The following is a 13,568-nucleotide window of genomic DNA, read 5'->3' as shown; positions in this document are numbered from 1 at the left end:
ACACAATCCCTCTGAGCTCGGGGCAAGCCACTTGTACGCCTTCCTCCCACATATGAAATAGGCATCATCTGGGAGGACATAGGGGACAAAATATAACATCACCATATTGCAAATTTTCCCATTAAAGAAACCAATCCCTAGTTCTCCCATCTGCTCAGTACAAGTATCGGGCTGGATGATATGAGCACAATACCCTGGCGATACTTTTCCAACCCACATGGTCTTGCTTCCACGAGTATACCTATACCGAAAATACCTCCCACTGTTGGCTATCTGTCGTACAAGTTCAGAGTCTATGGGTATCCTATCAGCTCTGTGTGAAAAGGTCATTGTCTGGTTATTCCACGTCACTTCCCAATTTCCCGGTTTTCGGTAGTTGGAAATATTAAAACACAATAAGGACCTGTCTACATGATACTGGTGGAGCTTCAAACTAGGGGGCCTAGAGATATTGAATTTCTTGTCCACCGGTCTCCCACCCCGTAATTCGAGTACCTCATCTATTGCTAAAGGGTACGGTACTAATCCTGACTTGCTCTGACCTTGAGGTACCTGTGAGCACACCCAGCATTCTGTCTGGTTTAAGACCTTACCCACTAGTGAGTGGTAATCACTCAACGGATGACGGTCCATGTCGATATTAAGGTTGGACTGACATCTCTGGATCCTCAACTATATTCTCACAATTCCTACAAATACAATATTCATCAGACAATAACCCCTCACAGTGCCTCTGAGCTCCCTGACTACCAGAGCGCTTACTGATGCTAGCCTTTACTTGAGCGATGTGCCGCTCCTGAGATTCTACAAATTCATACTCGTCATCAGAACTCATTCCAGATCCCTGCTCGACCTCTCTGGGACCCTCACCAAAACAAACTGTCTTGATCAAAACCAGAATTACTAATAGAATCCTAAATGCAGTCTCTTGTGATCAATCCATTTCGTCTAGGGAAAGGAGGAAAATAAGAAGGGGAAAAGACAGGAAAATGCAGGGGGAGGTGATAACAAAGAATGATACTACAACCGTTCTAGATCTGTGCTCGGATGCCCTTCAACAGTCCTGCCTCTCAACCTTCCCGGAACAGACACTCCAGTGATACGAGGTTCTCTACACTCTGCTCTTTGTCACGAGTTCTCTCCGGGTCAGCGACCTTTCTGTAGGGAACATAAATCTTGCATTTCAATGTGTTTAACTGTTGTGTATTATCAGTTGTGTGACGTAAACCATCTGTGGAGAGTGAAAAGAGAAAGGAAATAATAAAAAGAAAAAATTTCAGATTTGCGTTCACCATCAGGCTGTCACGCCATCATGCAAATCGGTGTCTATATACATTCTCCCTTCACCCGTATTCCCATTCTCCACCCTTTGTGCATGACCAGGCACACTGATACTGGTGTCCCTATGCTGGTGAGATATATTGGATTTGGGCAGAACTCTGAAAGACCGAGTAGGCCTGTGGCATCTGAACTGTAACCCTGTCGGTGAACGTAAGGGATGAAGAGGAAGCTTTGAAGACAAATCACATAGAGTTTAGTAACAGATAAGTTGGTAGAGGCAAAGAAGATTTTACAAAGTTTGACATCTGGATTGGGCACTAAGGGGAATGATTCTCAACTCGGTCTGCTCCCCCCAAAAAAAAATCTATGTGTGTTATATCTCTACTGGGACTATCCCAACCATCAATCCAGTGTCCTGTCCATTCTAAATTCATAGGGAACCCGGTATCTTTGAGATAATTTCCTCTACCTGTGATGGACATGTATCTAGAACAGCGAAATGCAACCTTAGTCTTCGTGGGTATCCAACATAATTCGTACTTCCTGGGCGGGAGCACGCTATATGTATACCATCTCTAACAAAACTTCTGTTAAATTAATTAGAGGTCACTTCTGCTAGAGAAAGAAGCAGAAGTTTAGGGACCTCCTCCTAACCCCAGTAAGTTCTGTCAAAAGGGTAAAGTTGCATTTATTACATTCTTACCATTAACCGAATCTGTGTTTTCTATATGGCTCGTGACTCCTTACTATATGTCCCTTGATCCCGTCTATGTGTTTAATAACGTGGCTTGTTTTCTCTGTCTAGGGGTCTATATTGGCTATGTGCTCTACTACTCTTGCAATCTCTAGCAAAATGTCCTTTATTTTGTTTACAAATGTAACAATTTCTCTGTCTTTTCTTACCACCAGGGTTTTTGGGGTTTAGGCTGATGAGACTCTGGTGTAAGAGCCTGTATACTTTCAATCCCCAGCCTCTCCTCCTGCAGTTCTCTACACCTAGCAATATTCTTATGGTGTTCAATCGTGCACTCTCTACGACAAGCTACTGTGGCCCCTCTCCAAACAGGCAAAAAAATGTTTGTACCCTGTCCCTTACTGTCTGATTGAGTCCGTCCATTAATACAGAAACAGCTACCTTCCTGTAATTCGCATCGTTCCCTGTATCTGATACCCCCATGTATCTATCTATTATTTGCAGGTCCTGATGGAAGTATTCAGATGTCATTTCATTTTCCCTCTGTTTTATGGAGAAATTTTTTTCTCCACTTAACAGTTGTGGGGAAATACAACTATACTTGCATGTTAATTTGCTCTAAGTTCTCCTGATTGTGTTTTGTCAGTCATAAGACTATCCGACTCTAATCTACAATCAGTGGTACATTTTTGGGTGTCAATATTAGGAGGTAGGCACGCTTTCAAAAATATCCGCCAGTGTTTGTTTGTCGGTTCATACGCATTACCCAGATCTCTAAAAAAATTCTGATATCTGGCTAAATGCTTCCGAGGGTCGGGGAATTCTGAAATGATTGATCGCAGCTCATCTCTGGGCCACGGGCAATACATTGCATTATTCCTGGTGAGGATTATTCCCTGACTATCGGTTCCCCCATTGGGGGTTACTATTTCCAAGACAGGGTGTAATCCTACCATTCCGTTCCTAATCTGTTTACTGTGAGGTGTTGTTGTCTCTGTGCAATGATCTGTCTCACACTTACCGGTAGCTGTAACCTCACCAGTTCTTTCATTGGGGAATATTGTTACTGCTCTACCTGGTCGGACAGGCCCCACCTGAGTTTCCTGCAGCAAGGTGACTGCTTGGAGGAGAGCTGCGATTTGGCTGGATATATTTGTTATTTAAAAAAAAAGATATAGAATCAATATATATATTACAAAGTACAGTATACCTATAGTTACAACTCATACAGTAAGCGGTTAAAACATACAGTTACATACAATTACAGTTACAGGCCAGTGATACAATTACCATTCCCTCCAATGCATCTTATGTCTCTCTCTCTCTGTAAATAAATACAGGAACTGATCTGCCAGCAAGTCCATCATCCTCTTGTGACGTATAACCTTGAAAAGACTTCAAAAACAGGATACATCTTGCAAAAAATAATTAGGGTTAATACATTGTTTTTACATACTACTATATTTTACGGATATACCATTGACTGTAGCCATCTTCTCCCTTACAATATACGGTAGTGGTGGTGGTGCGGTCGCCATTATTTTCCCGCTAGGTTTAGAACCTACTGCGCGAGCTAATTCCCTTTGCACGTCTCCCTCCTGTTGCCATAAATTTAAACAATCTGTATGTCTACTCCTTTGTTTCTTGGATTTTATCAGACATATCCTTATCCTTAAGTTCTGTAATACCTCTGGTTCAAACCTGCTCACCTTAGGGAATGGTACCCAACCTTTGTCAGTCATACATTACATACCCATTCATTGCAAAAAGCCTCCGTGTGTGAACCATACTTTTCACACATAATAAACCTCGCTGACCCCCTGGGCCGCGGCACCTCAACCTGAACCCTAGTTTCTAAACGCCCACTGCTTGTGCAATTGGATCCCATCGCTGACTTTTTGCCAATAAACGCAATCCCCAATGCACACCGCAGATAGACGGCGAAAGACACCTATCGCTTTCACTCGCTCCATCTCCGCTGAGTACCACGACTCACTCCAATAGTGAACACCACGTACCCAGTGAGGCCCTATCTAATTTCTATGTATTGGAAGTGTTTAGGAGTGACTTACCTATTCCAGTAAATATACACCGCTGGAGATTTTCCTGAGAGAGACCAGCGAAAACTCCCTATAACCTTATACACAAATCACACTTGCGTATGCTCTATACAGTGCTAATGGTACCGCGATTTAACGCAAAAGCTCGTAAAGGGGTATATAGTTGCGCTATATATATCGCACCCACAAATGCGCGGTCCAATCGCACAGCATATAGGTACTTGTTACTTATCTGCCGTACGTCCACGGGTCCTTGTACAAACTGGGACCCTCAGTCCGGAGCGTAATACCAAAAAAACCTTTTTACTTCAATACTTCGCAATACAATGTACTATCACGCTCCTCTACAAATCACCTCACGATTTGCGTATTTCAATCTATATTAACGTGAGTCAGCCACTTCACGCCACCGAGCCTCCTCTTACTTGATGTACCACGGGACCCGACTTCCGGGGTTCAGTTCCACTTACTCCTACGTTTGCTCGCTCAAGTACACTTTGTCTTTTCTGTACAGAAAATTTGGATTCATTCAGATAGGCAGCCTTACCCCAGAGGCAATACAGTTTTTAAACTAAATTTAGAGTAACCTGCTTTTGAAATCTGATAGTTTTGTGCTATTGTATTAAATGTCTACTATCCCACCTTTGAACTAAACGACACTATTGTATAATTTGTACTCAGCGCCCACATTCTTACGCACTTTGCGCAAACACGCGACCATGCGTGTCTCTTACGCTGCGTGCGCAGTCCTTTACTTTGCCCAAGACACGTGTACAAAACCCTGCGTCTGCAATAAAACAAATCACACAGCTTCTATAAATGTGATCAATAAAAACTACTATTGCCCACTAAACACAACACACACTTGTTCCGTATAAACCTTTACAACTAGGCCAGACTGTGTTTGTGCTTTACGCTTACTTCCTTAAAATACTGTTATTTCAGATTTACCTATACATTTACCTATATAGCAACAAATCTATCCTATTTCACACAGATCTATAATGACTCTAGCAATAATCAATAATTTAAATATGATTCAGATTGGATAGCCATCTTGCAGAACATACATTGATATAAACACACACATAATTATAATATTATATATATGTACTATTCACTGGTCTCCTATGGGACTCATTTACCCATTCAGTGCTTCTAATTTGCATATCAATGCTATGTGCATTTGGCTGCCTGTAAAGGTGGTTTTTTACTGCTAGGAAAAAGCAGTTACACAGGTTAATTTGCATTTCAATGGCTATCTTATAGCAAGCAGAGTTAACTAAATCCTAGAGGTAAAAAAAACAACTTTGTTTATATCTGTGTGTAATTCTTACATCAAGTATTCATCTCACTATTAACTTTCACTAGGCCCTATTGAAACTATTTGTAATTGACTATGGCATGGGTTAAATAAATGCATTGGTAACTCATAAATCGTGTTTCATGTGACCAAGGAAAGCTGATTATTCTGAGCAGACTGAAAATCAGCCATTTAGAAAAATGACCTTCCCAAAATGGCCGCTGCTCCTCCCCCTTCCACATCCATGAGGGTTACACAAAATGGTGGACAGGCCATGTGGTTAGTCCAAAATGGAGGACAGACCATGCGGCTTCCTTTGTCACAAAGAAATCACACATCATACAAGCACCAGAAGTTATTTTAGGCCTGAGTTAAAAATAAAAACTATATCAAGGCTATGCAGCAACTTTTAAATGTACTTTTAAACCTACTTAACAGATAAACAATCCAATCTGAATCAAACACAATATGACTTATTTGAACCTTGTTTTGTAACAATAAAAATACATTTTAGCATCTTAAATATTATGAGAAACGCATTGTCCCTTGAATTTCATACCAGCGGCTTACTGATACCACAAAATTACATTAACGTGGATGTTATTTTCATCAGCTTCTCAATGCGTCCATTGGAGCCGGTCAATTACAGCCGCGTTTGTAATGTACAGTGATTCATTAAAAACGTGATATCCCGTGAGAGCCCCCAATTGACAATGCTGATTTATATACAGGAATGAAAGCTATACCTTAAACACACTTTACGTACTTTTTACGCTGTTAGCGTACAGAGTCCCGTATCGTGTATGGACTTTGCGTACAAACGCTGTGCTGACGGTACAAAGTACACACAGCGCGTACACACCCAATGAATACACTTTAAACCTTATGCAGCAATGCAGTGTGATGCTATTACACTTTAAACCTTATGCAGCAATGCAGTGTGATGCTATTACACTTTAAACCTTATGCAGCAATGCAGTGTGATGCCATTACACTTTAAACCCTATGCAGCAATGCAGTGTGATGCTATTACACTTTAAACCTTATGCAGCAATGCAGTGTGATGCTATTACACTTTAAACCTTAGCAGGGAAAGAAATACACGACACCAGTCTGTAGTTAAACCACTGGGTTCCGACACCACAGCGTATTATTGCTGAAAGGGGGTTACAATACAAACAATACAATACAATATAACAGAGTAAATGGCTACAGTCAATGTTACATACATGAGTGGATTTGCTTGCGCAACCCGGTCCGGTCCTCGGTCATCTGATAGATAACGTTGTGAGCCTTGTGTCTGACCAGGCCTGCTGCAGGCTCTCTTTATTCACTTCATCCAAAACATAACACAATGGATACTGTAATCTCTTTGTCCATTGGACACAGGGATGGTCATTTACAGTACAGGAGAGGTCATAGGTCTGTTTGAATAGGTGGGCGATGTCTATTTTCACTGCTCTTGTGGGTGATCTCCTCTGGATTCCCGCCGCATACATAATGTACAGTAAATACAGTTTATATCTATATTCTGCTCCTGCACATAACTATCCGCAGGAACATGCGACCTTCCTCAAACCAACACCGGAATGTTTCCCTTAAAATACCCTACAGCTGGATACCAAACACCACCTTGTAACCTTGTTCTGTCCCCTCCTATCCTGTAAAGGTGAATCCCTTTGTTCTGTTACCATTTAAACTGCTGTTAATTTCTGATGTGGTGCAAGGAGACTATGTGTACATTGTGCACTATTTGGATTAAATATGTAATGTGTTTTGATAGCCTTCCATGCGCTCACAAACTCTACCGTAAATACTCATACCACGCGCTAATGCGCAGGACCGCGGGAGCGACCATAGGCAAATTGCGAATATGCGCACGCACAGCAGAGCAAGTACGCGCACGGAGGCCACCTGTGTGTAGTTTGTACATGATGTGTGTACTGCAATATTTTTCGACTTTGACAGTCCACCCTTTGGCAGTCACCAATAACTGCCACTATCTAATCACTAAACAGAAAAATATCTACACAATATCTACAGAAGCTTGGAGTTGTCAGAGGAGAATTGTAGGTGGGAAATGTATGACCTAGTGGGATAGTAAAAGTATGTATGTATGAATCCATGTCTGAGGGGCATGTATCATCGTGCCGTATATGTTCTACATAAGCTTCAAGGTATTGCGAAGTATACATTAAATCCTTCTCATCCCGTATTAAGGGTCTGTAAATGGGCCAACAAACACTACCGAGCTCTTTTCGGCTTCTTGTTCCAACAAATGGGGTGCACATTTAGTTGATGATACATGAAGGGGGAAGTGTATGTGAGTGCTAGTATGTGTGAATATCACCTGTCGACTATGTGTGTCATTAACTGGAGGTTGCAGAAATGAAGATAAGACACATATATAAAATACATTCACATAAACATTTTGGGTAGGGCTGATGTCTTTTTCCGGATGGATGTATCTGGGCAGAGGGGGAGACAAAAGAAAAACGGGTGAACGAAACAGGCCATGAAATTCATTTGCAATCCTTATCATATCACAGTCTCTATGGATGGGTCGTAAACTAAATCTGCTGCTGTAACAGTACCCTTGCTCCTTAGACTCATAAATTTTGTGCCGTGCTTGCGCCGCGTCAGAATTCAAACACACCTAAATATCAAACCAATAATTATGACGCCTCCCAGGATACAAAGGAGAAACTTCCCTACACTCAAGATGACATTTTGAGCCCACTTTCCTAAACCTGAGAACCAATTGCGTGTTATCAGTTCCTGCTTGTAAGCTTGTAACTCCCTTCCCGTATACCTGAAGGTGTCGTCATACATCTCAGTGATATTATCTATCAAGTTCGCTAGCGCATGGATATACCTATAATTTATCATTCCTCTGGCAGTACGGGTGATGTCTAATGCGAGAAGGAATTGAATCCCGGTGGATTCGTGGATCAAATCAGAGGCTGCGTGCTCTGTCCTATCTATGAGGTGTCTCTTGATGATGTGTTCATAGTGAGTATGAGTATAAGGAGCCTGAGCACTGCGGTGAACGTCTTTCATCTTATCATGGGTTATGGTCATGACCTCTGGCAGTACTCTCCCAATATAACACAATCCCTCTGAGCTCGGGGCAAGCCACTTGTACGCCTTCCTCCCACATATGAAATAGGCATCATCTGGGAGGACATAGGGGACAAAATATAACATCACCATATTGCAAATTTTCCCATTAAAGAAACCAATCCCTAGTTCTCCCATCTGCTCAGTACAAGTATCGGGCTGGATGATATGAGCACAATACCCTGGCGATACTTTTCCAACCCACATGGTCTTGCTTCCACGAGTATACCTATACCGAAAATACCTCCCACTGTTGGCTATCTGTCGTACAAGTTCAGAGTCTATGGGTATCCTATCAGCTCTGTGTGAAAAGGTCATTGTCTGGTTATTCCACGTCACTTCCCAATTTCCCGGTTTTCGGTAGTTGGAAATATTAAAACACAATAAGGACCTGTCTACATGATACTGGTGGAGCTTCAAACTAGGGGGCCTAGAGATATTGAATTTCTTGTCCACCGGTCTCCCACCCCGTAATTCGAGTACCTCATCTATTGCTAAAGGGTACGGTACTAATCCTAACTTGCTCTGACCTTGAGGTACCTGTGAGCACACCCAGCATTCTGTCTGGTTTAAGACCTTACCCACTAGTGAGTGGTAATCACTCAACGGATGACGGTCCATGTCGATATTAAGGTTGGACTGACATCTCTGGATCCTCAACTATATTCTCACAATTCCTACAAATACAATATTCATCAGACAATAACCCCTCACAGTGCCTCTGAGCTCCCTGACTACCAGAGCGCTTACTGATGCTAGCCTTTACTTGAGCGATGTGCCGCTCCTGAGATTCTACAAATTCATACTCGTCATCAGAACTCATTCCAGATCCCTGCTCGACCTCTCTGGGACCCTCACCAAAACAAACTGTCTTGATCAAAACCAGAATTACTAATAGAATCCTAAATGCAGTCTCTTGTGATCAATCCATTTCGTTTAGGGAAAGGAGGAAAATAAGAAGGGGAAAAGACAGGAAAATGCAGGGGGAGGTGATAACAAAGAATGATACTACAACCGTTCTAGATCTGTGCTCGGATGCCCTTCAACAGTCCTGCCTCTCAACCTTCCCGGAACAGACACTCCAGTGATACGAGGTTCTCTACACTCTGCTCTTTGTCACGAGTTCTCTCCGGGTCAGCGACCTTTCTGTAGGGAACATAAATCTTGCATTTCAATGTGTTTAACTGTTGTGTATTATCAGTTGTGTGACGTAAACCATCTGTGGAGAGTGAAAAGAGAAAGGAAATAATAAAAAGAAAAAATTTCAGATTTGCGTTCACCATCAGGCTGTCACGCCATCATGCATATCGGTGTCTATATACAGTCTCCCTTCACCCGTATTCCCATTCTCCACCCTTTGTGCATGACCAGGCACACTGATACTGGTGTCCCTATGCTGGTGAGATATATTGGATTTGGGCAGAACTCTGAAAGACCGAGTAGGCCTGTGGCATCTGAACTGTAACCCTGTCGGTGAACGTAAGGGATGAAGAGGAAGCTTTGAAGACAAATCACATAGAGTTTAGTAACAGATAAGTTGGTAGAGGCAAAGAAGATTTTACAAAGTTTGACATCTGGATTGGGCACTAAGGGGAATGATTCTCAACTCGGTCTGCTCCCCCCAAAAAAAAATCTATGTGTGTTATATCTCTACTGGGACTATCCCAACCATCAATCCAGTGTCCTGTCCATTCTAAATTCATAGGGAACCCGGTATCTTTGAGATAATTTCCTCTACCTGTGATGGACATGTATCTAGAACAGCGAAATGCAACCTTAGTCTTCGTGGGTATCCAACATAATTCGTACTTCCTGGGCGGGAGCACGCTATATGTATACCATCTCTAACAAAACTTCTGTTAAATTAATTAGAGGTCACTTCTGCTAGAGAAAGAAGCAGAAGTTTAGGGACCTCCTCCTAACCCCAGTAAGTTCTGTCAAAAGGGTAAAGTTGCATTTATTACATTCTTACCATTAACCGAATCTGTGTTTTCTATATGGCTCGTGACTCCTTACTATATGTCCCTTGATCCCATCTATGTGTTTAATAACGTGGCTTGTTTTCTCTGTCTAGGGGTCTATATTGGCTATGTGCTCTACTACTCTTGCAATCTCTAGCAAAATGTCCTTTATTTTGTTTACAAATGTAACAATTTCTCTGTCTTTTCTTACCACCAGGGTTTTTGGGGTTTAGGCTGATGAGACTCTGGTGTAAGAGCCTGTATACTTTCAATCCCCAGCCTCTCCTCCTGCAGTTCTCTACACCTAGCAATATTCTTATGGTGTTCAATCGTGCACTCTCTACGACAAGCTACTGTGGCCCCTCTCCAATCAGGCAAAAAAATGTTTGTACCCTGTCCCTTACTGTCTGATTGAGTCCGTCCATTAATACAGAAACAGCTACCTTCCTGTAATTCGCATCGTTCCCTGTATCTGATACCCCCATGTATCTATCTATTATTTGCAGGTCCTGATGGAAGTATTCAGATGTCATTTCATTTTCCCTCTGTTTTATGGAGACATTTTTTTCTCCACTTAACAGTTGTGGGGAAATACAACTATACTTGCATGTTAATTTGCTCTAAGTTCTCCTGATTGTGTTTTGTCAGTCATAAGACTATCCGACTCTAATCTACAATCAGTGGTACATTTTTGGGTGTCAATATTAGGAGGTAGGCACGCTTTCAAAAATATCCGCCAGTGTTTGTTTGTCGGTTCATACGCATTACCCAGATCTCTAAAAAAATTCTGATATCTGGCTAAATGCTTCCGAGGGTCGGGGAATTCTGAAATGATTGATCGCAGCTCATCTCTGGGCCACGGGCAATACATTGCATTATTCCTGGTGAGGATTATTCCCTGACTATCGGTTCCCCCATTGGGGGTTACTATTTCCAAGACAGGGTGTAATCCTACCATTCCGTTCCTAATCTGTTTACTGTGAGGTGTTGTTGTCTCTGTGCAATGATCTGTCTCACACTTACTGGTAGCTGTAACCTCACCAGTTCTTTCATTGGGGAATATTGTTACTGCTCTACCTGGTCGGACAGGCCCCACCTGAGTTTCCTGCAGCAAGGTGACTGCTTGGAGGAGAGCTGCGATTTGGCTGGATATATTTGTTATTTAAAAAAAAAGATATAGAATCAATATATATATTACAAAGTACAGTATACCTATAGTTACAACTCATACAGTAAGCAGTTAAAACATACAGTTACATACAATTACAGTTACAGGCCAGTGATACAATTACCATTCCCTCCAATGCATCTTATGTCTCTCTCTCTCTGTAAATAAATACAGGAACTGATCTGCCAGCAAGTCCATCATCCTCTTGTGACGTATAACCTTGAAAAGACTTCAAAAACAGGATACATCTTGCAAAAAATAATTAGGGTTAATACATTGTTTTTACATACTACTATATTTTACGGATATACCATTGACTGTAGCCATCTTCTCCCTTACAATATACGGTAGTGGTGGTGGTGCGGTCGCCATTATTTTCCCGCTAGGTTTAGAACCTACTGCGCGAGCTAATTCCCTTTGCACGTCTCCCTCCTGTTGCCATAAATTTAAACAATCTGTATGTCTACTCCTTTGTTTCTTGGATTTTATCAGACATATCCTTATCCTTAAGTTCTGTAATACCTCTGGTTCAAACCTGCTCACCTTAGGGAATGGTACCCGACCTTTGTCAGTCATACATTACATACCCATTCATTGCAAAAAGCCTCCGTGTGTGAACCATACTTTTCACACATAATAAACCTCGCTGACCCCCTGGGCCGCGGCACCTCAACCTGAACCCTAGTTTCTAAACGCCCACTGCTTGTGCAATTGGATCCCATCGCTGACTTTTTGCCAATAAACGCAATCCCCAATGCACACCGCAGATAGACGGCGAAAGACACCTAGCGCTTTCACTCGCTCCATCTCCGCTGAGTACCACGACTCACTCCAATAGTGAACACCACGTACCCAGTGAGGCCCTATATAATTTCTATGTATTGGAAGTGTTTAGGAGTGACTTACCTATTCCAGTAAATATACACCGCTGGAGATTTTCCTGAGAGAGACCAGCGAAAACTCCCTATAACCTTATACACAAATCACACTTGCGTATGCTCTATACAGTGCTAATGGTACCGCGATTTAACGCAAAAGCTCGTAGAAGGGGTATATAGTTGCGCTATATATATCGCACCCACAAATGCGCGGTCCAATCGCACAGCATATAGGTACTTGTTACTTATCTGCCGTACGTCCACGGGTCCTTGTACAAACTGGGACCCTCAGTCCGGAGCGTAATACCAAAAAAAACTTTTTACTTCAATACTTCGCAATACAATGTACTATCACGCTCCTCTACAAATCACCTCACGATTTGCGTATTTCAATCTATATTAACGTGAGTCAGCCACTTCACGCCACCGAGCCTCCTCTTACTTGATGTACCACGGGACCCGACTTCCGGGGTTCAGTTCCACTTACTCCTACGTTTGCTCGCTCAAGTACACTTTGTCTTTTCTGTACAGAAAATTTGGATTCATTCAGATAGGCAGCCTTACCCCAGAGGCAATACAGTTTTTAAACTAAATTTAGAGTAACCTGCTTTTGAAATCTGATAGTTTTGTGCTATTGTATTAAATGTCTACTATCCCACCTTTGAACTAAACGACACTATTGTATAATTTGTACTCAGCGCCCACATTCTTACGCACTTTGCGCAAACACGCGACCATGCGTGTCTCTTACGCTGCGTGCGCAGTCCTTTACTTTGCCCAAGACACGTGTACAAAACCCTGCGTCTGCAATAAAACAAATCACACAGCTTCTATAAATGTGATCAATAAAAACTACTATTGCCCACTAAACACAACACACACTTGTTCCGTATAAACCTTTACAACTAGGCCAGACTGTGTTTGTGCTTTACGCTTACTTCCTTAAAATACTGTTATTTCAGATTTACCTATACATTTACCTATATAGCAACAAATCTATCCTATTTCACACAGATCTATAATGACTCTAGCAATAATCAATAATTTAAATATGATTCAGATTGGATAGCCATCTTGCAGAACATACATTGATATAAACACAC

Source organism: Pseudophryne corroboree, chromosome 4, assembly GCF_028390025.1.
Source record: "Pseudophryne corroboree isolate aPseCor3 chromosome 4, aPseCor3.hap2, whole genome shotgun sequence".
NCBI lineage: Eukaryota > Metazoa > Chordata > Amphibia > Anura > Myobatrachidae > Pseudophryne > Pseudophryne corroboree.
The sequence above is the reverse complement of the archived record's forward strand: the minus strand, read 5'-3'. Positions refer to the sequence as shown.